Here is a 26,995-nt window from a genome sequence, read left to right on the forward strand (position 1 = left end):
TAAAGAATATTTTATACATAATTTAAATTACTGGCGTTTTTCTTAGATAATTGAGAAACACAATTGTGAATACAACTTTAACAAACAGATAGAGAAATAATCATACTACACATAATCGTTTCATATATAAGCAAAATTTCGGTATGTTTGTCCTAAAGAAAGTAATAACAAATTTTTCGATGATAAACTTTCAGAAACAGAAAAAGAATACTGTATAATCGTTTAATTAGTAAAGTTTATTGCAGAAATTTTATCCGTTAAACCAAAAAAGAAGAGAAACTTTAAAACTAAGTAAAGTTGAATAATCAAAATTGCTGTAAGTTCACCCTAAAGAAACTAATAACAAACTTTCCGATGATAAACTTTCAGAAACAGAAATAGAATATTGATACCACACATAATCGTTTATTTAGTACAATTTATTGTGAAAAAATTATCATAAAAGTAGAAAAGAAAGAAATTTAGAACTATTAAAGTTGACTATGTTACCTTTGCATCTTGTAAAATCAACTCAATGGCATATGGTATTTCAGGCTTCAAACGATCCAAGATTCCCACATTCGAACGACTCTAACTTTGAGATTCAATTTCATCAAGTTGCTTGAAATTTGACTGATTTCATGAAGTGTTGTAGCCATATTTGCAAAGTTCTGTATTTTGAGCAGAGAAAAAAGGGAGTGTAAAAGAAAAGAAAAGAAGTAGCAGACTGTTTGAGACATTATTAGCATAAGAGACAGTTTCTAAGTTATGGGGTTAGGTGTTGATGCCCACGTTTGGGAAGAGCATCGTGGAGTGTTTTTCTTTTCCTTTCTTCCTATTTCTATGTAAAATTATTTACAAATAATTTTTGTAGTCGAATATTTAGGTTTGTAGTCGAATATTTAGGTTTATAATAAAATAAATAAAAAAGTAAAGAAAAAACGTGGGAGTCCATCTTTATAATTGATGATCGCGGAGTATATTTTTCCTTTATTAATATTTTTATGTAAAATTCTCTTTAAAAAAATGTCGTGAGTAATTATATTTTTTTAGTTTTCAGGTTTAAAAAAGATATACCCAAAAAACTTGGGCATAGTGTGAATAAATCTTCCCAAACGTGGGATGTGAATAACTGGCCAAATTAATGGTTTAAAATTTTGTAAGTTTTTTTTTATTTTCAAACTTTTTTAAATCTCCAAATTTATTGGAGTTTTATCTTAAAATATGACACGTGTTGATATTTCGTTTTGACACTTGGCATAATATCATGGATTTGCCTTTTTCTATATTAATAGAAGATTAATAGATTCCTCAGCATTCCAATGTGCATATGGTATTATGTTAATTAGATTAGTTTTAGCACATCTTTCTATTGTATACAATTTTATGTATTTGATTTTTTAAAAATTTAATTGTTATTTCTTTTTTAAAATATAAATAAAAAATTGTGTGCATTGGTGCAATTACTTGTAGCATGCTTAAAGCTATATTGGCATAGAGTAATTGAGCTATTATATATCTTTTGAGACGCTTGAGAGAAGTAAACCTTGGACAAGTAGGACATCTATCTTCGGCCAATATCGTCTTCTAATTAATTAACCTATGCAATTTCTCAAGTTGAGTTCAAATTGTTGATTTTGAGAGCTCGGCGAATTGTTTTGCTTCAACCATATTTTTTCTCGAAGTCGCAATTCGCATTGAACCAATTTGACGTCAATAAATTCAGCATAAGAAATGATACTATTGTCCAATAAAAATTTTGAAATAAGTGTAACTTTGTCTAAGAATATTTCTCCAAAAACTTTTAAAGGGATTACAGCTAGAGGTAAAGAGTAGGCGAGGAAGAAAGCCAAGAAGTAGAGGAGGGATCTTCTTTTTCTTTATTTTTCTCCAAAACGGCTAGGTTCAATCAAATCGGGTGTCTGAGCAGCTACTTCAAATGGTGATGCGAACAAGATTCTTTAATTTTCAAAGGTAAGAATTACAATAATATTCTTGTAATAAACAGTGAGCTCGTAAGAAGGGCTTTTCCACCTGTTAAGGCTTCAGGTTGTGCTCAAACAAAGACATTACCTCACTAGCTGTCAATATTGCTTCGACACACTTTTATTCCCAGATTTTCACTGACGTAATTGAAAGCTTGCTTCAAGGTATCACATGTCAAAACACCAAATATGCAAGGAGTACCATAATTTAGATCTGCTGAAAGTACTCGAGATGCATGTCACATCATCATAGTGAGACATATCACCTCTGGTCACAACTCCAATATAGAATATTGCTTACTATTTCTATGACTTTCCCAACCATGATAAAAAATAGTCAAGAACCCACATAACGTCAACATCTGTCGAGTTAACTCTTGAAAGTATGCAAAGCTCCCTCCAAAAGCTTATTGGTGATAAGATCATTGAAACGTGCAACAATAACAACTAATAGATGGCCTTGGACAGAGGTAACAGAACCATTCAACTGACAAAAAAATATGTTTTCTACTCGCAATGTCTCTCAATTGCATACTAGATCGAAACCTTGAGATGAGTAAATGATAGTGCAGGTGAAGAGGTTATGCTTTATCTGTGGAAAGGCAAAGACAAAGAATAACAAGTAGAATGCAGTTGTGTGGGATTCACAGTTGTTATACGAGGATGAAGATTGCATTGAAAGTCGCTATTAATTTTTTTTTAACTCTCTTAGGACTTGGGATAAATATAAATTTACTTTTCTTGTAAGTTTTGACGAGGGATAGACTTTGATTTTCTTCTTTATATAATAAGCAAGTTGGTCTTAGAGTACCAATATTCATGCAAGAATTTCTCGGCGTGTCCCATGCCTTTTCGTCAATTTCTGCGTGTCCCATGCAGGATTCATACTTAATTCAAGCTTTATTTTTGTTTCAACCATTTGAGTGCCTTAATACCAACATAATCAACCCGACAATGTACTTGATACATTAGTTCAAATCATTATATACTCTTAAAGAAATCTATGAATGAAGAAAATTACTGATCTTCAAATAGCTTAACTTATGAGGAAGTGAAATTCCACCACTTGGGGAGTCGAGTCACAATATCAAATTGCGTATGCAAGAAGAATCCATCAATAATTTTGGACCAAGCACTCTAAGAGATGAAATAATCAATCTAAGAGAAACTATATTATAAAAATAAATTAGTATCCATAACAAGTGATCAAGCATGTGTAACATGATAGAGGTATGTACTTATCAGGGTGTGTTTTGTATGAACGAAAATATTTTTGTTGAATTTTTTTTCTACTTTTTCATGTTTAGTTAACTTAGATATTTTGAAAAATAATTTTCTTAACAACTCATTTTTCTCTCATCAGAAAAAAATGACTTTCCTAGAAAAAATATAAAACTATTTTTTAAAATTCTCCTTCAACCTTCCCTAACCCCATCCTCAACTCCACAATCCACCCTCGATATCCCCGCCATACGACCCTCGACCTCGCCCTGACCATCCCGTACCTACACCCACCATGTCACCACAACCCCTTCCTCCCTCCCACTTCTCTCTCAAGGTCAAGATTTAGGGTTGAGGTTCGGGGTCAGGATCGCGATCAATGTTCAAGGTTCAGGGATGGGGTTAGGTATGAGGTACAAGGTCGAGGGATAAGATATGTGTCAAAGGTTTGGGATTAGGGTTCGGATTCGAGATCATGGATGGGTGTCGTGGTTGAGGTTCGTGGTTTGGGTTTAGGGTAGGGTTCAAGGTTGAGTTCGGGGTCGAGGTCGGGTGTCATCGTCAGGTGTAAAGTTCAGGGTCAGTGTCAGAGTTGGGCGTTAGGGTTTGGAGTCAGGGTCGAGGTTTGAGCTTGATGGTCAGGGTTAGATAATTGGGGTTCCGGGTGGGGATGGGGTTCAGAGTCGGGATCAAGTGTAGGGATTGTGATCGAGTGTCTAGGACGGATTTCAGAGTTAAAGTCGGGGTTTGGGGTTTGGTTTTAAGTTACATGTGGGGTTCGGGGTAGGGTGTTTTGGTTGGGATAGGGGATTGGATTCGGGGCCAGGGATGGATGTTGGTGTTGGTATGGAGGTTCAGATTTGATATCATGATTTGGGGTGGGGGTGAGGGTTCATCTTGGGTTTAGGATATGGGTTGTGGTTTCAAGCCTGGTTTGGAGTCAGGGTTGGGGTTTGCAGCCGGGCCTAAGCTCGACACATACCCTAACCTAGCCCCAAAACTCACCTCGACCCCAACATTCGACCCATATCCTAACCTTCGACACTAACCTTGAACTTGAACCTCGAGAGCGACTCCGATTTCGACCCTACCTCAGACCCGATTGATGTCACGACCCAAATCCCATAATTGATCGTGATGGCGCCTAACTCTACTGTTAGGCAAGCCAACAATTAAATCAATACGTTAATAGTAAATCCAAAATTCATTTCAAAATAGTTAAATAAATAAAGAGTGTTAGAGATGTTATTATTTTATATGTTCGAATGTGGACGAAATATAAACCCAAAATCATATAGAATACAATCATGAGCAAAATCTAAATCCTCAAAATTCGGTGTCATGAGTGCATGAGCATCTACTGAAAGGTACATGTCACAACCCAAATCCAATAATAGGTCGTGATGGCACCCAATTATGCTGCTAGGCAAACCAACGCATGAACCTCCACTTAACTATCCATCTTAAAATTTTAAAATCAGGAATTTTATTAAATAAATAGAATAAAATCTAGTACTCATAGAAACCTGTACTTTTTCTTTAGCAAATTTTCAAATATAAATAAATCATAAAGTGACGTGATAATAATAACGTAAAATAAAATAATGAACATTCACTAAGAACACCCAAAACTCAGTATCACAAGAGCAAGAGCATCTACTAGAACAATACAACATTACCACAATATCTGCCTGGAATATAAAATATACAAGATATAATAACTGAATAAGATGGAGACTCTGTGTGTTGCGAATCGTAGCATAGAATTCAACTCACCATAAAGTCCCTTCAGCAGCTGCGCCAATGTGCCAAGATGACAACCTAATGTACATGCCTCAGTACCTGCACATTCAGTGCAGAAGTGTAGCGTGTGTACATAAATCAACGCATACGTAGTAAGCATCTACCTTAACCCCGAAGAGGTAGTTACGAGGGGTCGACATTCACACTTACTAGTGGTCGTATAAATCAAATATAATAAGATAGACAAATATGAAACATGGTAAGTAAACAGTGAGAATATATATACGCAAATAATACAGTCTACAACTGAAAAGTGAACAAAAGTTCTCAATTATCGGATATCTCCTCAAATGGAATATGTAATGTTCAACATCAAATCAACAATCACATCTCAAGTCAAGAAACTCATGAGTACGCGGACTCCTTATCAAATATTTTGCATGATTCTGCCGAGGCAAGCGGCCCGATCCCATAAGAATATTTTATAGAACTGCCGAGCGGAATGGCCTGATCCTATAAAAGTGTGACACATAATCATGCCGAGGCGAACGACCCGATCCCATAAGAATATTATACATGATATTACTGAGGCGAATGGCCTGATCCCTAAGAATATGTTACTCTACCGAGACGAACGGCCATATCTCATAAGGGTGTGTTACATGATACCGTCGAGCCGAACGACCCGATCCTATAAGAGTATTGCTGGGACGTTCAACCCGATCCCATTAAAATATGAAACTTTGACGGGTCACTGACCTCATTCATGAATATATGTGTGAGTTATAAAATTCGAGAAAAATAATCGGACGAATACGCACAACGCGGAAGAAATTCGTAAAGAAAAGTACAATCACGGCTAATCAAGTAGCTCGTCAAGTATCTAAAATAGCAAGTCTGATATTTTACGCGAGTCTAATCTCAAGATAAATGTAAATTAAAGTATTTAAACATGCAAGAATAACTCAAATAGTACAATTAAATCATGGTGTGAGTCTAAGGCCTCATTTGTTTGCACTTAATGGAAGGTTGAATCTTAATCATTCAGATCTCAGACATTAAATGCATTTATTTTTAAAGTCTGAATCTTAATTATTCAGATCTTAATCATTAAGTGTGTTTATTTTTTTACTTAACAACCATTTAATAGGTCTAAATAGGTCTGTATAGTTAAGATCTATAATAGAGACTTAATTTTATTAAGATGTTATCATTCATATTCATTATTAACTGCCTCCATCGCCTACCACCATGCCACCCATTAAGGTTGTACTGTGGGCCGGTCTGGGCCCAGGACCGCGGTCCAAACAGGCCTAATGGGCTGGTTCAAGTGGGCTTGGGCTTAAGTGGTGCAAAAGACCGTGGCGGGCCTGTTCAACACAAATAGGCCGTGAGCCTGGGACCGGCAGGCGGGCCTGGGCCGGTTCAACCAGGCCCAATGGGCTAAACGGGCCCCAACGGCAAAAAACAAAAAATTAAAAAAATGCCCAACGACTAGATTTTAAAATCTGACCGTTGGGTTTCAAAATTGGTCCGTTATGCACTTTAAAAAATAGTCATTTGGCCCCCAAACTTTGCTTTAACCCCAAACTTTTTATAATTACATTTTTTCCCAATTCTCAACTATAAATACCCCTCATTCTTTCATTTTTACTCACAAATTCATCAATATCTCTCAATCTCTCTCTAATTTTCTTCTATAATTTCTTACTTTATTATTGCAATTTCGTGAAAAATTGTGAAGTTGGTGAATTGAAGTATTCAAGTCTTCAACGATATTCAATTTTCAAGAAGTTGTTCGTCAATTCGGTAAACTCGTTTCAACTCTTAAGTTTTAATATTATAGTTTTGTTAGTTTTATTTAGTATAATTATAATTAATATGACATTTTCTTTGAAATTTTTTTTGGTGGTAAGGGTAAGGGAAAATCTAAAATTGGTGAATCTAGTAGCCAAGCTACTATTCTTCCCCCGGCTCCCCGACCCAGACTTGTTACCCGTCCTCCTCCACCTATTATTCTTGATAGTGATAACCCTTGTTTTCAATTTTCCGATAGTCAATTTTTCCATGATGTTGCACTGGGTCAACAATTAAATGAAGAAGTTATGAATGCTCTTTATCCTAATGAAACTATCTTTGAAAATGATGAGGAAAATGATGATTTAGATGAAACGCAACCGGATTTAGATGATACACCTACTAGTCCTGTTAATAACCCAAATGATGCCCCGCCTGACCCTCCTGTAGTAACCCTTACTTTTAATAGACAACCTGCTAAACGGCCTGAAACATCTCTTGTTTGGTACTTTTTTACTCAACTAAGAGAACAAAATAAGGCTAAGTGTAAAACTTGTGGGTCTCAACTAGTTCATAAATTTACTGGAGACCGTAGCAGTACGGGTAGTTTGACTAGACACATATTGAAACACCCTAGAAATAAAGCTAGATTTTTACAAATGAAAGCTGCGTAAGAGGGGACAAGTGTAGATACTACGGTTAACCCTAGTACAGACTCAAATCTAGTTCAACTGGGAATTAACACTGTTACCGGTGGCATTTTATATTATGATCCAAATAAAGATCGTGAAGGATTGGCAAAAATGGTTACTGTTATGTGTTTACCCTATAGTTTTCCTTCTAACCCTCATTTTGTGCATTATATTAGAAGAGTTTTTAATCTTACTTATAAAGGATGGCCTCGCGCAACTGTAAAGAGCGATATTTATAAATATAAACATGAATATGAACAATATTTGTGCTATTTATTTACTCATATAGATTGTCGCATTGCTATTACTACTGATATTGGTAGAAGTGGTAATGACTGTGATTATCTAACTGTTACAAGTCATTGGATAGATGAGGAGTGGATAATGCAAAAGCGCATTATTGCTTATAGAATAATTAATTCACGCCACACAGGTAAGTTTATTGCTAACACAGTTGCAGATATTTGTAGATATTTTTGCATTAGAGATAAAATTATGTCGGTTTCAATGGATAATGCTTCTAGTAACACTAACGCTATAGGCTTGCTTACAACTACACTAAATCCTGCATTTAGTAGTATTTTTCATGTTAGATGTATTTGTCATATTTACCATTTAATCATCGGTGCTGGTATGAAAGTTTTAAATGTAGAAATTGAAAAGGTTAAAATGGCTCTTAATTGGCTTTTTTATTCAAACCGTAGAAGTAGACTTAGAGACTATTTTAAAAAATGTGATGAATTTGGCCTTAGAGAAAGAAAGGTTCCTAAACCTTGTCCGACTAGATGGAATTACATGTATGAAAGTTTAGTTGTTGCATATGAATATAGGAACCCAATAAGCGCAACGTATAATACTCGTGTAGGTGATGGTGATGATGATGAGCACCTTACAAATCAAGATTGTAGTAATGTTAAAATGCTTGTAGACTTTTTAGAACAATTTCATATTGCTACAAATAAATTATCTGGCCAATATTATCCTACTATTTCTAACTGTTTAGTTTATATTGCAGCACTTGTAGATTTATTTACTCAATTTCAGAGGGTGGAGTAATTTATCAAGAAGCTATTAATTCTATGCAAGCTAAGTTTAAAAAATATTTTTTCCCTATCCCCCCTATTTTGGTGTTGCTGCATTGTTAAATCCTACAATGAAATTAGGAGGTCCTCACTTTTGGTATTCAAAAATTTATAATGCTTTATCACTTTCAGCTGAGGAATTTGCTACACTTGGAGATGCAAAAGCCTCAATTAAAATAAATGCTCAAACAATTTATAATGCTTATCAACTTGCCTTAGATCAAACTAGATCAAATGTTCCAACTCCTACTTCGTCTAGTTCGCAAGCATCTAAAAGAACTGCGGGCCTAAAAGCCCTTAGTTCTTGGAAGGAGTTCAGGGGTTCTCAAGGTGATAATTTTGGTGATAATTCACAACTAAATGAGCTTCAAGTTTATTTGTCGCAGAGAGTTGAATCAGAGAATCCCGACGGCTCCTTCAATGTTTTGGAATGGTGGAAGGACAAACAAAAACACTCTCCGGTTCTTTCAAGGATGGCTCGAGATATTTTAAGTGTTCAAGCTTCAACAGTGACATCGGAGAGCGCATTCAGTCAAACGAGACTTCAAATCGGTGATCATAGAGCGTCTATGAGGGAGAGCTTGGAAAAATCAGTACTCTTCAGAGATTGGATCCGTTCGGAAAGAAGAAATTTTGGACCTACAGAATCACAACCGGAGATAGATGAAGCTTATGAAGAAATGCTAGCGGAACTTGCGCAGGATGCTGCTTCGCCCGGAAGCGGTGATCAACAAGCTTCTTTTCCACCACCACCAACGGAAATTCCTCCGGACCTTGAAGGATTTATGAAATTTGTTAGAGATAATACATAGACTAACATGTAACTTGTATTTTGGCACATCTTCCTTAGTTTTGTTTTTCCTTTTAATGGTGGTATTAATACCTTGTTGTGCTCATTCTATTGGGGGGAGGAAGACTAAGAAAGATATTGCCATTTTTTGTTAATGTCGTAATAGTAAAATATATAAGACATTCCCTTGAATATTTCTTTGTAATTTATTTTGTGTTTAAATTTGATATAGTATATATATTATATATCTAATACATATAAACTATATATATATATATACATACATACATACATATATATAAGGCAATGCATACTATACATACTATATATACTATATAGCTATATATAAGCAATTTATACTAGTATATACATATATAATTTCCAAGAAAGTACCTTAGATAAAAAAAAAAATAGCCTATATATATGTGTGTATGTGTATATATATATATATATATATATATATATATATATATATATATATATATATATATATACATACATATATACAAGGCAATAATATACATACTATACATACTATAGATACTATATATATTTATATAGTTATATATAAGCAATTTATACTAGTATATACATATATAGTTTAAATGAAAGTGCCTTAGATAAAAAAAATTTAAAAAAATAGCCCGGAATGAAAAAAGCCTTTTAGGCCTGCGGGCCCGACCCATTTAGCCTGGGACCATGTGGGCTTAGGATCACCGTGGGCCGGTTCCACACATTGGGACCATTTAGCTCGGGACTGTTTGGCCCGGGACCGTCTCAGCCCGGCCCGCCTCAAGCCCAAGCCCGTTTGGCCCGACCCGTTTGACCTGGGCCCAGACCACAATACAACCCTACCACCCACCACCACCACCACCATATTCAATCATAGCCGCCACCATCATCGACTACCACCACCCACCATCCCCACCACTCCCACCTCTATCATTCTCAACCACAACAAAAACTCATCCATCTCAACTAGTACAACTAACCACCCCATCACCATCAACAAACATAGCTGGCACTGTCCATCATTATAAACCACCACTACCACCCGCCATTATTAATTGTTACCACTCACCACCGTCATCCTCAATCATAATTGCCATTGTAAGTACGTGATTTTTGCCCTATATGAGAATTACTCCCAAAAAATGCAAAATCAAATGATTTTCCTTGGTGTTCAATTTTGTGAGATTTTGTGATATTTTTGGATAATTATTTGTATTTGTCTATGTTTGTTTATTTGTAAATTAATAAAAAAATACAAAAATATGTCGCATTTGCATGTAGGATTTAATTCTATAATTGTTATTGATTAAATTTGTTTACAAAAAATTAAAAAATTACAAAAATAGGCATCTTTTTGCATTTTTAGCATTTAACGTCCAAATATACAATTTTATGCTTAATTATTACTTAATTGTGCGTTAATTGTTATGGGGAGTTAATTTGCGTTTTTATAACTTAATTTAGTTCTTAATAATAATTTAAGTATTTTTATAATTTAGTTTTAGAAAATAAAAGAAGAAAAGAGAACAAAATACAAAGAAAAATCGGATTGGGCCACTTCTTCAATTTTCAAACTACAGGCCCAAATAATGGCCCAACCTTCCCCATGACCCGGTCCATCTCCAACCGGGTCGACCCGGTCTGCCCCATTAACCCAAATACCCAAACCCCTCTTCATTTTTGTCCAACACAAAACAAAAACAAAAAATAAAAAAACCAAAAAACCCTAAAAAACCTAAAGAAGATCCGCCCCCCCTTTTCTTTCTCTCCATCTTCTCCAAGTTTTCTCACACACACATCCATGGCAGCTCATCCATGGCTGGCCTCGAACCCATGCCCGTCTTCTTCTTCTCCTTCACCATCTTCAAACCCGCGACATCCACCACCACCTTCCTACGTCTTCGTCGTCAACCACCATCGCCATAGCTGCCCTCCCATGGTGGAAACCCCACTGTAAACGATCCCTCCTTCCAGCTCCTCCATGCTGCTCGCAGCTGCCCCATGAACAATCCTTCTGCTTCATCATCTTCGTTTCGTCGACTTCGAGTTGGGTGGTCGAGCTCCCGAGCTCCAGCCATGGACGCAGGGCTTCGCTTCACTGCTCCTGTTTCTGCGTCAAGCTGCTACTGCGTCAGCCTCCTTCTTCACCAGCCACTGTTGCCTCACCTTCGTCTTCTTTTCCACCATTGTTGTGTCGACCATTGTTGCTGCTGGCTGCTTGTTTCTGCTTTGGGCTGCTGCATGACTGCTGCGTCCAGCCATAAATCGCCATCGCCAGCACTGTTTGGTCGAGTTTTAGTTGAGTTCGTCGAGCGTCGTTTTGAGTTCGTCAAGTTTAAAAGGGAGGTGAGCTCGTCGTTGAGTTCGTCGTTGAGTCCGGACAGATTTATTCCTATTCGAGGTTTGTCGAAACAGTCCATACATATTCGTGTCGATCCGGTTAGTAGTTTTTGAGTTTTATTTTGTCCGTATTTTGTTTTGATATTTCTCGAATCTAAAATCGGCAAATGTTTGTTTTGTTCATCGTTTGAATTAATTTTTTTTTTAGTTTGTTCATGTGCTTTGTTAAATTAATTTTTCAGATTTCAAATGAAAGTTTAATTAGTTGTTTTTCATGTTTGTATTATTGTTTAGATAAATATTTGTTAGTTTGTTAGATTCAAATTGAAATTTAATTAATTATTTCTTCAATTTGTTTCATGTGTTATGTATTTTTCCAGAAATTATTAATGTTGTTGGAATCATTTAGTCCGTCATGTTTGTTGTTTAAAAAATAGATTTAGTTCATGTTCATCTTTGTTTGAAGTTCATGTTTAATCCAGTGATTTAATGTAAGTTTATGTTTGTTTTTGATTTGTTGATTTAGTTTGAATCATGTATTTTGTTGTTTGTATTGTTGTATCCTTGCTCATTCATTTTTTGGTCTAAGTTAACCAGGATTGGTTCCCGATATGGTTAATTCATTCCATTAATTTTGAGTTGTGTTGTTCATCATGTTCATATGATTTGTTGTTGAAGATTGTTGAGAAATTGGTCATCTTGGCTATATTTTGGTTAAGTTATGATTAATTGATTGTTTAGAGCTGATGGGGGTAGTTTGGTAAATTGCAGTATCGTTCAGGGGTAAAATGGTAATTGCAATAAGGTCAGAGGGGTAGTTTGGTAATTAAACATTATTTTAATTCTTTATGTTAAGCATGAGGGACAAAATATAATGGGGTGGTGTTTGATATAATTGTTTAACATAATGGGGAACAAAACATAAAGTAGTGGAGGGGAATATTGCATTTGTTTATGTTAGGCATGGGGGACAAATTGTAATGGGTTGGGAATGATGTATTTATTTAATGTAGGCATGGAGGACAAATTATAATGGGTTGGGGTTGATGAATTTATTTAATGGTAGGCATGGGGGACAAAGTTTAAAATAAATAAAACATTAAGTAGTGGGGACAAAGCATGCATTGGGGGAATATTTTGGGTTAGGGATTCAAGACTTGTCTTGCTATATATATAGGGTCATTTGACACATTTTAGGGAGACTTGAACATGATTGGAAGACTTAGAGATCATTATTGGGAGAATATTTTTGAGAGTAATACATTCTGGAAAATTTCAAGAGTGTTAGAGAGTAAAAGAGAAAGACAACTTGAACTTCTACTTGAATAAATTCCGTTTGTCTTTTCTCGAGGGTTATTCAAAATCAGTAAATTACTGCATCTTGTATCCGTCTCTCTTCTGCCTCGACTGCGATTGCACTTTGGTGTTGCTGATTATTTTCAATCCGTTACTGGGTTATTCTACTGGTTGTTACTGGTTTACGGTGTTGCTGAATCTGCTGTTGCTGTGGTATTATTGTTGCTGACTCCTGCTTCGTTTCTTCTTGTATTGCCATTTCCAGGTACACATTTGTACACTCTTGGCTTGAAGTGAAATGAAATATTAATCAGGCTTTGTTCCTGTTGAATCCCTCCTGTTTAGATTTGTGTTTGAATATAATTTTCTTTTCTCTGTATTAAGATGTAGTCGATTTATTAATGAGTAAGGGGGTTGCATATGTATAACTTCTTCATCTAATAATATTAGTTCAAATTAATCAAAGTTGTTTCGATATTATTATCTGTCTCATGTTCTAGTATTATTGAATAATAGAATATAGAATGAAAGCAGTTTTCCTTTGTACAAACTCGATCGCAATTTTCCATTCACATTAGCCGTAACTTAATAACTAATAAGTTACGTTTTCAGCATGTAATTAATTGAGAAATTTTCTTTTATTTTTAGAGACAAACTTAATAGAAAAATGTAGTCGTTATAGGTTTATCCTTTAAAATAAAAATGAGACGAGCCTCGCTAAATAAATCACACATCATCGGGGCCCGCAATAAAATACATAACCATTGACTAGACTTTGGATTTTGCCGTTTAATGAACCTTCACGGCCTCTTCCTAAAATAACAATACGTTAGTCTCTTTAGGACGCGCCTTAATAAACCTTACCTTCTTAAACTCGGGTGCATATTTATGTGACCCAAATCCAAATCTCAACGGAGTCGAAATGTGTCTCTAATCATGGGTACATTGATTGTGACGTGGTTCGAGATGCGTGTCCATGACGTTGCAAATTCCTTTTGAAAAATAAGAACGAGATGAGCCTCGCCGAATAAAAATACAAAATTGTGGGGCCCTCAGTAAACACTTGTTTTAAATTTGCTTAGACTTCGGGATGGACTGTTTAGCAAAATTCCACGGCCCTACCCAAAGTAGATGATACGCTAGTCGCTTTAGGCGCGCCTTTGATAATTTAATTTCCTTAAACTCGGGTGCACATTGATGTGACCCAAATCCAAATCTCAACAGAGTCAAAGTATGTCGACGACCACGGGTACATTGATTGTAACGTGGTTCGAGATACATTTTCACAACGTTGCAATTCTTGATAAAAATAACAGTAAATGATAAAAGCGGTTAAAAGTTAAATTTTGCACATAGGTTTAACATGTATAAAATCAGATAATCAAGCCAAATATGACAGTTGAGCGACCGTGCTAGAACCACGGAACTCGGGAATGCCTAACACCTTCTCCCGGGTTAACAGAATTCCTTATCCGGATTTCTGGTGCGCAGACTGTAATATGGAGTCATTCTTTTCCTCGATTCGGGATTAAAATTGGTGACTTGGGACACCCTAAATCTCCCAAGTGGCGACTCTGAAATAAATAAACAAATCCCGTTTCGATTGTCCTTTAATTGGAAAAAACTCCCTTGTACCCTCTCGGGTATGTAAAAAGGAGGTGTGACAGCTCTGGCGACTCTACTGGGAAATTTCCAGAACCACTGGTTCAGGGTTAGAATTCGAGCTTAGATAAATTGTTATATTTGGGTTTTATCTGATTTTTACATATTTGACATAACATACTAAATGTTGTCTTTTACCGCTTTGATATTATCTGAACTGTATATAAACTGTGCCGAAACCCTTCTCTTCTTACCTCCGGGGAGAAGCTCGCTGGTCGAGGCTCCCTATTCTGTTAGTGTCAATACCTGAAATAAGAAAGAGGACGGATAAGTTACGAAGCCGGATGGCCTTTTGGTTCCCGGTAAGTTGCCCCCTCCTCGACTCGAGTTGTCCGCTCGGGTACACAGTCTAGAACATATACCCAGGTTATAAACCTAGTATAACGAAACCTCATGCCGGATCCCTAGTAGGAACGCTTATTTGCATCACGTTGCATTTGACTTAGGGGACTCAACACAGGGGTTGGGTCCGTCTAGGACTAGCAACCTGAAATGAAAAGACCATTCTGATGCATCCTACTTGCTCTGTACATATATTTGTTTCGAACTTGCATGTTGACTGACTTGTGAATATCAGGAATAATATTTTGAAATTAAAAAAAAGAAAAGAAATAGAGGTTAGGGAATTGATTGTTTATTTTTGAAAAAACCCAATGCCCAAATACTGTCAAAACTCTGCCGAAATTTTGAGAAAGTAAGAAAAAATGTCTTAATAGTTTGTTTTATTAAAAGCAAAGGAAAAATAAAAATAAAAAAAGAAGAAAAAAGTCTTTGTTCTGTTTTGTTTTTAAAAAAAAAAATGTTTTTCAAAATATATATATATATATATATAGTTTGTCTTGCCATGAAAATGAAAATGAAAAAGAGTCTTGTTTTTAAAATAGTTTTTTTATTTGTTTGTCTATGAAAATGCCAAAAATAAAAATAAAAAGAGTCGTGCATTGAACGTGGTGTTATTATTTGTCCCAAAATATATATATATATATATATATATATATATATATATATATATATATATATATATATATATATATAATTCAAAAGTATTTTTCTTTACTTCCAAAATATATATATATCTTTATTTGTTGCAAAGAGTATTTGTCTTGCCAAGAAATTCAAAGTAAAATTCCAAAAAGATATGTCTTGCAAAAAGTAGATATATATATATATATATCTTTATTTTCCATTATTGATTTCTTTAGAAAGTCTTTTTAATTGTTTTTTTAAAAAAATATATATAAAAATATATAAAAATAAAAATAAAAATATTTTTGTTTAAAAAAAAATCCAAAAATATTTTGATTCTTCTTTCAAAATTGAAAAGAAAATCCAAAGTTCAAAAAATATTTTTTTTAGAATTATTTCTTTTATTAAAGGTAAAATTCCAAAAAAAATATATTTTCTTTCTTCTTTAGAATAAGAGAAAACAAATGAAAATTCAGACAAAAAATATCTTCCTTTTACTTTTGCAATTCTCAAAGTTCAAATCAAAAGAAAAGGAATTCTTACAAGTCTTTCTTTCAAAAAAAAAAAATCAATAAAAAAAAAAAATACTTCCTTTCTTCTTTTGAAGCAGTTCTTTCACAAATTTCAATTAAAAAAAATGTTAGTTCATTTACTTATTCATGATCTGCCCGAACTACGCGGGTTTGATTCTCACCGGATGTGAGATACGTAGGCAACCCTCATCGGGTCCAACCCCACCTTTTGCTAAAAAGCCAAAAACAAATAAATAAACAAAAAAAACATGTCAAGATTTTTAATTTTGTCATAAATAAGTCGGGTGATGTCCAACTTCCCCTTTTACAAAAAAAATAGCAAAAATATATATGTCAAATTTCTAAGAAGTCGGGTGACGCTGTTTTATCAAGACATAGCCGAATGTTCCCGAAAGGGACGCCGAAAGACTGACTTTGCATAAACAGCCACCTTTGGGTCATTTTTAAGATTTGGTCCAGTTGACCCACATAGCCTTAAGAATCTTCATCTCCGAGGCGTTGAAAGGCCGTGTTTGCAATATTGAGTTTTCTATTTTTGAAAAATGATAAAAAGAGTCATAAATAAGTCAGGGTGATTCTGTTTTTGTCAAAAATAGCTGAATGTTCCCGAAAGGGACGCCGGAAGGCTGACTTTGCATAAACAGCCACTTTTTGGGTCATGTTTAGGAGTTTGGTCGAGTTGACCCACACAGCCTTAAAAATCTTCGTCCCCGAGGCGCTGAAGGGCCATGTTTGCAACACCACGTTTTCGCTGTAATTTGAAAAATAAAAAAAATAAAATAAAGAGTTAGCGGTCAGATGAATACCGTTTGAATTTTTTAGTCAATAATAAGCCGAGCCAGTTTTGGCCGCGTCTTAAACCGTTCTTGCCGAAATAGCCTTAGAGTATCTTTCAGTTGTCGAAAGGCCGTTTTCGTAAAAGAACAGACAAGTTTGTAAAGTGTCATAAAATAATCCTCCCCGACCTCAAAATTCATGTGAAATTGGGAAGGGGCCACGTTTGCAAAAATAATCGTTCGGTTGCATTTGTCAAATGGAGAAAGGAAGCTGGCCATTTGTTTTGGAGTTTGTAAATCTTTTTGATTAGAATATGTGGGCGGTTTGATTTTCGAGTTTGTAGGTCATCATCAAACCTTTGAAACCCAGTTTGTTTTAATATGAAAATTGAAAAAAAAATATTTATTATTGTTTATCTTTTATGGGTCCGAACTACGCAAGGTCTGATTCATGCGGGGTCATGATACGTAGGCAATCTCCATAAGATTCGACCATAACAAAAAAAAAAAAAAATCGAAAAGAAGGAAAATGAAAAAAAAGAAAAGAAAAAAAAATCGTGAAAAAAAAGAAGAAGAAAAAAAAACACAAAGAAAAGAAAAAAAAGATATTGTTAATAATGAGGACCGACTGAGTCCATCCTAACCCGTTTTGAATCACAAAGAAAGAAGGTGATTGGTTTGTGGTAAGCCGGACAATGACACCCAGAACATCGCGCAGAATCATTTACTCGCACATCATGATGCACACTTTGCGGGGATCAGGCCTGATAGCAGAAACACTCAAATCCTATTGGGGAATTGTTGACTAAGGTTGATGATATCAGAGTTGGCAATGGTCTGGACAATACTGATGCGAAGCTCAGTGGCTAAGATGTCAATTTTGATAAAGTGGGAGGACGCTCCGTTCCTGGGTTAGCAAGAGAGAAGCTTGTGGTGGCTTATTTTGTTGTCATTTCTGTTGTTCGGATTATTAGGATTGTAATTCGGATATTGTTTTTTGTCAATATCTTTCCGCTTATCTTTCCATTTTGTCATAGCGGTTTGTTTAAGTTTTGTCCAGATTGTTTAGGATTTTATTCTGGTTTGTTTTTGTTTGATTTGTTATTCAAACCATTTCACCGGTAGTCTAATGCAAAATCCTGTCTTTTATTATTTCTATTCATTTTTTTTGTTTAGTCCTTTTATCATTTTTGTTCAGCGCCGATTCTAGTGACATGACATGCGCACGCAGTTTGGGCCTAATCTCAAAAGTAAATCATAAAACCCCGAAAAGGCGATCAGACCATTTAAAGGAAATAAGGACGGTTGAGATTATTCAGAGCTCGAGTCATATGGAACTGGGGCAAGTAAAATATAAAGAAAACCGTTAAAAGCAAGATTCACTAAATTGGCATGATAATGAGAGTGTCGCCCAACGGTGCTTTAGAAATAACAAAGGAAAAATAAAATGTTTAACATAATTATCAAAGTCCAGCACCATCGGAAGAGACTATAAATCTATGTTCAATTGTGGTGTTTGCACTTGGCACGTTTTGAAGATTGGAATGACGAAGGCATTTTGTTCTGCTACCTAAACACTTTATCCTTCGTTACCCCTTTTGAGCCTTATTTATTTTCTTTCATACCCCTCGTTCGGAATCAGTAACGACTAGAAGATGCGAACATGGAAGTTAAAAAAAAGAAAAAGAGAGAGAATAGCAAAACAACAAAAAAAAAAGCAAGAAAGAAAAAAGCAAAAGAAAAAAGAAAAGAAAGATATGAAATGAGTGAAAAGAAAGTCACAAGAAAAAAGAGGAAGTGGGAACTACGTTTGACCTGATTCCTCAAAGAGGATACGTAGGCGCTTCACGGCTCGGTCATAGTTTTGAAAAATGAAAAAAAATCAATCAATTAAAATATCCCCAAGCAAGAAACTGGGGCAGATGTTGCGTTTGTTGTAAATAAATCTAGTTCCGAAGGTTGTAATTAATAACCCAAAATCGATGCATTTTTGAGCCTTTAATACCCTTTCTTTCTAGCCTATCCAAAACCCACATTACGGTCCAAAGAAAGACCTTCTGATTAGTCTTCAAAAGATGCCAAGTCAGACAAATGAGAGTCTTACCGGTGAACATAACACTCTGTTCCACAGCAGAAAGGACTCTAAGCCCCAGCAGAAAGAGTCATGCCGGCAACACGCCAAATCCCCAGCTGGAAAGTGATACAAATGAGAGAGTCTTATCGGTGAAAATCTTTACGGACACCGTAAGACAATGAAAGCTGAGAGAAAAACCAAAATGAGAGAGGCTTGATAGTGAAAACCCTTCGGGCACTACAAGTCGAATAAGATTGAGAATCGGATGGGGAATTGCCAATTGAAGGTCTCGAATGACGATTGACGGCGAAGGATAGGCCACATGTGCATGTCATGACCATTAGAGTCGGTATCTGCGTTTGATAGGTTTTTGTTTATAGTTTCTTTTGTTAAAGAGTCATCTTTTTCCTTTGTCTTTTTATTCTGTTCCCTTTTATCTTTTTCCTTTCATAGAAAAATTCCCCAATAGAGTCTGTTTGGTCAGAACAAGTGAGAATTGACTTCAAAATATGCCATCAGCTTTCCAATTATACAAAATGAGATCCGACTAGTACATCCAAATGGTATAGTCAGCAAGGAACAAGCACGAGGCCAGTGTCAAGAAAGATATCCCTAGCAAAAGGGAATTGACAGAAGGATTGACGAGTGTCAAGAGGGATATCCCAGCCGAAATCAAAGGTTATAAACCTCAAGGCCGAGGCCCGTGGACAAAGCAAGGAGAGCAATGAGCATGATTTGGGGAAATTCATACGAGACTAAAAGGTCGGGGAAATGCCAGTTTCCGAACTATGCCACAAAAGAAGAGGGATATCCTCAGCAGAAAGGGATTATCCCCAGCAAAGAATATCATCCCCAACAAGTTGTGGAGCGCAGAGCAAGGAAGGAGAAAGGAAAAACCATCCCAGTAGGAGTATCACAACCAACCACCATGTTTTAAACTAACAAATTTTGTTTGATTTGAAACAGGTAAAGGTAATGGCATTGATGCCAGAAGTGCATGCACAAGGGATATTATCAAACTGGGGCAAAAAAGTTTCCTTCCATTTAGAAAATTTTCTGGAAGTCAGGTATCCATTCGGGGAAGAATAAAGATAACGCCAGTCTCAAGGGAAGTGGTCTTAGAACCAGTGTTGCCCCCAACATAATAAGTTTCAATGGAGGAAGTTGTTCCCCAGCAAAGGGATGAAACTTGAGCTCAGAAAAAGCAAGAGGCCAACATCATTCCCAACAGCCTTCCGAAGAGTGAATCACTAGTTCTGAAGGAATCAGAATCCCCCAGCAGTGTTATCTTCGACAGCGTTATCCCCAGCTGATAACATTTTACCCCCCAACAGGTAAGTAAACAACTCCCCAACAGTGTTATCCCTAACAGTTTCGAGGAGTCCAACACAAGTTTGGTGAAAATCGGTATCCTCAGCGGTTCCTTTCGGGGAAAGGCAAAACGAGTCTCAAGGGAGGTAGTCTTCGAAGGAAGAAGCTATGCAAAAAACAAAACAAAAAAAAAGAATAAAAAAGAAAAAAAAAAAGAAAAAAAGGGGAAGCAGTTTGCAGAGGAATGAAATATCCTACTTAAAAGGAAGTAATTTTGGAAGGAGTAAGATAACATATTTACTCAGCAGAGTTATCCTCAGCAGTGTTATCCCCACCGGATCATCGAGATGTAGAACCATCCTCGACAGAGTTTCGGGCAACCCAGAGTGGGTAAGGAAAAAAAAGGAAAAGTCATCCCCATCAAAATAATCCCCAGCAGTTTCGAGGGAAGACAACATAGGTAAGTAAATAATTCAGGAAGAAGGAAATGGTTCACGCATAGGAGACACACTTCCTAAGTGAAGATTTCATTAATAGGAGACACACTTCCTAGTTTGAAATCATCAAAGGTTTACCCATAGGAGATGCATTTCCTCCTAAGTTTGTTTTCACCCATAGGAGATGCATTTCCTTCTAAGTTTGGTTTCACCCATAGAAGATGCATTTCCTCCTAAGTTTGTCTTTACCCATAGGAGATGCATTTCCTCCTAAGTTTGTTTTACCCATAGGAGAGGCATTTCCTCCTAAGTTTAGTTCCACCCATAGGAGATGCATTTCCTCCTAAGTTTGTTTTTACCCATAGGAGAGGCATTTCCTCCTAAGTTTAGTTTCATTCATAGGAGATGCATTTCCTCCTAAGTTTAGTTTCACCCATAGGAGATGCATTTCCTCCTAAGTTTGTTTTACTCATAGGAGATGCATTTCCTCCTAAGTTTAGTTTCACCCATAGGAGATGCATTTCCTCCTAAGTATGTTTTACCCATAGGAGAGGCATTTCCTCCTAAGTTTAGTTCCACCCATAGGAGACGCATTTCCTCCTAAGTTTACTTTTACCCATAGGAGACACATTTCCTCCTAAGTTTACTTTTACCCATAGGAGATGCATTTCCTCCTAAAGTTTAGTTTTGTCCATAGGAGACACATTTCCTCCTAAGTTTATTTTACCCATAGGAGAGGCATTTCCTCCTAAGTTTAGTTTTACCCATAGGAGAGGCATTTCCTCCTAAGTTTGTTGAAATTAGGAGCCCGCCTGAAGAGAGGAGAGGCGTTTTATTTTAAAAGTTGTTGAAATCTCGCCAAGAAAGGAATGGCGTTTATTTTCAAAGTTGTTGAAATCAGGAGCCCGCCTGAAGAGAGGAATGGCGTTTATATTTCAAGAGTTGAAGTTGGGAGCCCGCCCATATAACAGAGGCATACTTTTCAGTCTTTACATTTCATGTTCTAGGTCGCCCACCAGTATAATGCGGGAATACATGTCATGTTCTAGGTCGCCCACCAGTATAATGCGGGAATACATTTCATGTTCTAGGTCGCCCACCAGTATAATGTGGGAATACATTCATGTTCTAGGTCGCCCACCAGTATAATGCGGGAATACATTTCATGTTCTAGGTCGCCCACCAGTATAATGCGGAAATACATTTCATGTTTTAGGTCGCCCACCAGTATAATACGGGAATACATTTTTGTTCTAGGTCACCCACCAGTATAATGCGGGAATACATTTCTGTTCTAGGTCGCCCACCAGTATAATGCAAGAATACATTTCTATTCTAGGTCGCCCACCAGTATAATGCAGGAATACATTCATGTTCTAGGTCGCCCACCAATATAATGCGGGAATACATTTCTGTTCTAGGTCGCTCACCAGTATAATGCGGGAATACATTTCTGTTCTAGGTCGCCCACCAGTATAATGCGGGAATACATTCATGTTCTAGGTCGCCCACCAGTATAATGCGGGAATACATTTCTGTTCTAGGTCGCCCACTAGTATAATGCGGGAATACATTTCTGTTCTAGGTCGCCCACCAGTATAATGCGGGAATACATTCATGTTCTAGGTCGCCCACCAGTATAATGCGGGAATACATTTCTGTTCTAGGTCGCCCACCAGTATAATGCGGGAATACATTTCTGTTCTAGGTCGCCCACCAGTATAATGCGGGAATACATTCATGTTCTAGGTCGCCCACCAGTATAATGCAGGAATACATTTCATGTTCTAGGTCGCCCACCAGTATAATGCGGGAATACATTTCTGTTCTAGGTCGCCCACCAGTATAACGCGGGAACACATTTCTGTCTTTTCATTTCTGTTCTAGGTCGCCCACCAGTATAATGCGGGAATACATTTCTGTTCTAGGTCGCCCACCAGTATAATGCGGGAATACATTTCTGTTCTAGGTCGCCCACCAGTATAATGCGGGAATACATTCATGTTCTAGGTCGCCCACCAATATAATGCGGGAATACATTTCATGTTCTAGGTCGCCCACCAGTATAATGCGGGAATACATTTCTATTCTAGGTCGCCCACCAGTATAATGCGGGAATACATTTCATGTTCTAGGTCGCCCACCAGTATAATGCGGGAATACATTCATGTTCTAGTTCGCCCACCAATATAATGCGGGAATACATTCATGTTCTAGGTCGCCCACCAGTATAATGCGGGAATACATTTCATGTTCTAGGTCGCCCACCAATATAATGCGGGAACACATTTCTGTCTTTTTATTTCATATTCTAGGTCGCCTACCAGTATAATGCGGGCATACATTTCACATTTTTGCATTCAGGCGCCCACCTGTATAACAATAGGAATACTTTTCAGTCTTATATTGCAGATTTTGAAATCAGTAACCCCACCGGAAGGTAGAAGGTTACAACAGGAATCCCCAGTAGGAAACAATAAAAATCCCCAGCACCGGGAAGCAAAAGTTGCAGCAAAAGGTCCCAGCACAAATTCAAGCGCCTGAGTCAAAAGGAAGAAAGGACGCGTTTTGAAAGAAGCAGCTGATGAACATTAAATCATGCCTAGCATAACAAGTCTGATGAAGAGAGCCGTACCCACTAGAGGAACCGCCGAAAAGCTTAATGAAGAAAGCCATGTCCCCAGCGGACCGAGCAAAATGATGAAAACTGGTCTTCAGAAAAGCAAAGGGCCAGTATCATTCCCAAATTCACGGAAGAAAAACACCGGAGGAAACACAAGCCGACAAGAAAACGAGACAACAAGAACAAATTTCAGTCTAGCCTAGCTTCTTGTTTTCTTGTAAGCACGGTGTAACAAGGAGATCGGTAAGCAGTGATAACAGCATGCAACAGCAGTAATATTGCAGTCCCACGGTAGTCCCAGCTACCAAAACTTCCCGAACTACATTAACCTGATTCCCCTTTAGCCAGGGATATGTAGGAAACCTTTGAAGTAAAGGTTCGGTTAAATATTTTTCAAAAAATGCTTCACACGGAGTACTCGGATGGGCAAAAAATCGCTCGCTTTATCTTTGCGCGAAAACCCTTCGTGTCTTCGGGCAAAGAGGGGCAGCTGTAAGCACGTGATTTTTTCCCTATATGAGAATTACTCCCAAAAAATGCAAAATCAAATGATTTTCCTTGGTGTGCAATTTTGTGAGATTTTGTGATATTTTTGGATAATTATTTGTATTTGTCTATGTTTGTTTATTTGTAAATTAATAAAAAAATACAAAAATATGTCGCATTTGCATGTAGGATTTAATTCTATAATTTTTACTGATTAAATTTGTTTACAAAAAATTAAAAAATTACAAAAATAGGCATCTTTTGCATTTTTAGCATTTAACGTCCAAATATACAATTTTATGCTTAATTATTACTTAATTGTGCGTTAATTGTTATGGGGAGTTAATTTGCGTTTTTATAACTTAATTTAGTTCTTAATAATAATTTAAGTATTTTTATAATTTAGTTTTAGAAAATAAAAGAAGAAAAGAGAACAAAAATACAAAGAAAAATCGGATTGGGCCACTTCTTCAATTTTCGAACCACAGGCCCAAATAATGGCCCAACCTTCCTCATGACCCGGTCCATCTCCAACCTGGTCGACCCGGTCTGCCCCATTAACCCAAAGACCCAAACCCCTCTTCATTTTTGTCCAACACAAAACAAAAACAAAAAATAAAAAAACCAAAAAACCCTAAAAAACCTAAAGAAGATCCGCCCCCCCCCCTTTTCTTTCTCTCCATCTTCTCCAAGTTTTCTCACACACACATCCATGGCAGCTCATCCATGGCTGGCCTCGAACCCATGCCCGTATGCTTCTTCTCCTTCACCATCTTCAAACCCACGACATCCACCACCACCTTGCTACGTCTTCGTCGTCAACCACTATCGCCATAGCTGCCCTCCCATGGTGGAAAGCCCACTGTAAACGATCCCTCCTTCCAGCTCCTCCATGCTGCCCGCAGCTGCCCCATGAACGATCCTTCTGCTTCATCATCTTCGTTTCATCGACTTCGAGTTGGGTGGTCAAGCTCCCGAGATCCAGCCATGGACGCGGGGCTTCGCTTCACTGCTCCTGTTTCTGCGTCAAGCTGCTACTGCGTCAGCCTCCTTCTTCACCAGCCACTATTGCCTCACCTTCGTCTTCTTCTCTGCCATTGTTGCGTCGACCATTGTTGTTGCTGGCTGCTCGTTTCTGCTTTGGGCTGCTGCATGACTGCTGCGTCCAGCCATAAATCGCCATCGCCAGCACTGTTTGGTCGAGTTTTAGTTGAGTGTGTCGAGCGTCGTTTTGAGTTCGTCAAGTTTAAAAGGGAGGTGAGCTCGTCGTTGAGTCCGGACAGATTTATTCCTATTCGAGGTTTGTCGAAACAGTCCATACATATTCGTGTCGATCCGGTTAGTAGTTTTTGAGTTTTATTTTGTCAGTATTTTGTTTTGATATTTCTCGAATCTAAAATCGGCAAATGTTTATTTTGTTCATCGTTTGAATTAATTTTTTTTTTAGTTTGTTCATGTGCTTTGTTAAATTAATTTTTCAGATTTCAAATGAAAGTTTAATTAGTTGTTTTTCATGTTTGTATTATTGTTTAGATAAATATTTGTTAGTTTGTTAGATTCAAATTGAAATTTAATTAATTATTTCTTCAATTTGTTTCATGTGTTATGTATTTTTCCATAAATTATTAATGTTGTTTGAATCATTTAGTCCGTCATGTTTGTTGTTTAAAAATAGATTTAGTTCATGTTCATCTTTGTTTGAAGTTCATGTTTAAACCAGTGATTTAATGTGAGTTTATGTTTGTTTTTGATTTGTTGATTTAGTTTGAATCATGTATTTTGTTGTTTGTATTGTTGTATCCTTGCTCATTCATTTTTTTGGTCTAAGTTAACCAGGATTGGTTCCCGATATGGTTAATTCATTCCATTAATTTTGAGTTGTGTTGTTCATCATGTTCATATGATTTGTTGTTGAAGATTGTTGAGAAATTGGTCATCTTGGCTATATTTTGGTTAAGTTATGATTAATTGATTGTTTAGAGCTGATGGGGGTAGTTTGGTAAATTGCAGTATCGTTCAGGGGTAAAATGGTAATTGCAATAAGGTCAGAGGGGTAGTTTGGTAATTAAACATTATTTTAATTCTTTATGTTAAGCATGGGGGACAAAATATAATGGGGTGGTGTTTGATATAATTGTTTAACATAATGGGGAACAAAACATAAAGTAGTGGAGGGGAATATTGCATTTGTTTATGTTAGGCATGGGGGACAAATTGTAATGGGTTGGGGATGATGTATTTATTTAATGTAGGCATGGAGGACAAATTATAATGGGTTGGGGTTGATGAATTTATTTAATGGTAGGCATGGGGGACAAAGTTTAAAATAAATAAAACATTAAGTAGTGGGGACAAAGCATGCATTGGGGGAATATTTTGGGTTAGGGATTCAAGACTTGTCTTGCTATATATATAGGGTCATTTGACACATTTTAGGGAGACTTGAACATTATTGGAAGACTTAGAGATCATTATTGGGAGAATATTTTTGAGAGTAATATATTCTGGAAAATTTCAAGAGTGTTAGAGAGTAAAAGAGAAAGACAACTTGAACTTCTACTTGAATAAATTCTGTTTGTCTTTTCTCGAGGGTTATTCAAAATCAGTAAATTACTGCATCTTGTATCCGTCTCTCTTCTGCCTCGACTGCGATTGCACTTTGGTGTTGCTGATTTTTTTCAATCCGTTACTGGGTTATTCTACTGGTTGTTACTGGTTTGCGGTGTTGCTGAATCTGCTGTTGCTGTGGTATTATTGTTGCTGACTCCTGCTTCGTTTCATCTTGTATTGCCATTTCCAGGTACACATTTGTACACTCTCGGCTTGAAGTGAAATAAAATATTAATCAGGTTTTGTTCCTGTTGAATCCCTCCTGTTTAGATTTGTGTTTGAATATAATTTTCTTTTCTCTGTATTAAGATGTAGTTGATTTATTAATGAGTAAGGAGGTTGCATATGTATAACTTCTTCATCTAATAATATTAGTTCAAATTAATCAAAGTTTTTTCGATATTATTATCTGTCTCATGTTCTAGTATTATTGAATAATAGAATATAGAATGAAAGCAGTTTTCCTTTGTACAAACTCGATCGCAATTTTCCATTCACATTAGCCGTAACTTAATAACTAATAAGTTACGTTTTCAGCATGTAATTAATTGAGAAATTTTCTTTTATTTTTAGAGACAAA

General features: G+C 36.5%; 1 pseudogene; it reads right to left on the reverse strand.

Moving 5' to 3' along the window:
- Positions 1-2,056: 2,056 nt before the first annotated feature.
- Positions 2,057-11,327, reverse strand: LOC138882879 (6,7-dimethyl-8-ribityllumazine synthase, chloroplastic-like; annotated as a pseudogene).
- Between the last annotated feature and the right edge of the window lie 15,668 nt (positions 11,328-26,995).

This window comes from Nicotiana sylvestris, chromosome 12 (genome assembly GCF_000393655.2).
Source record: "Nicotiana sylvestris chromosome 12, ASM39365v2, whole genome shotgun sequence".
Taxonomy (NCBI): Eukaryota; Viridiplantae; Streptophyta; class Magnoliopsida; order Solanales; family Solanaceae; genus Nicotiana; species Nicotiana sylvestris.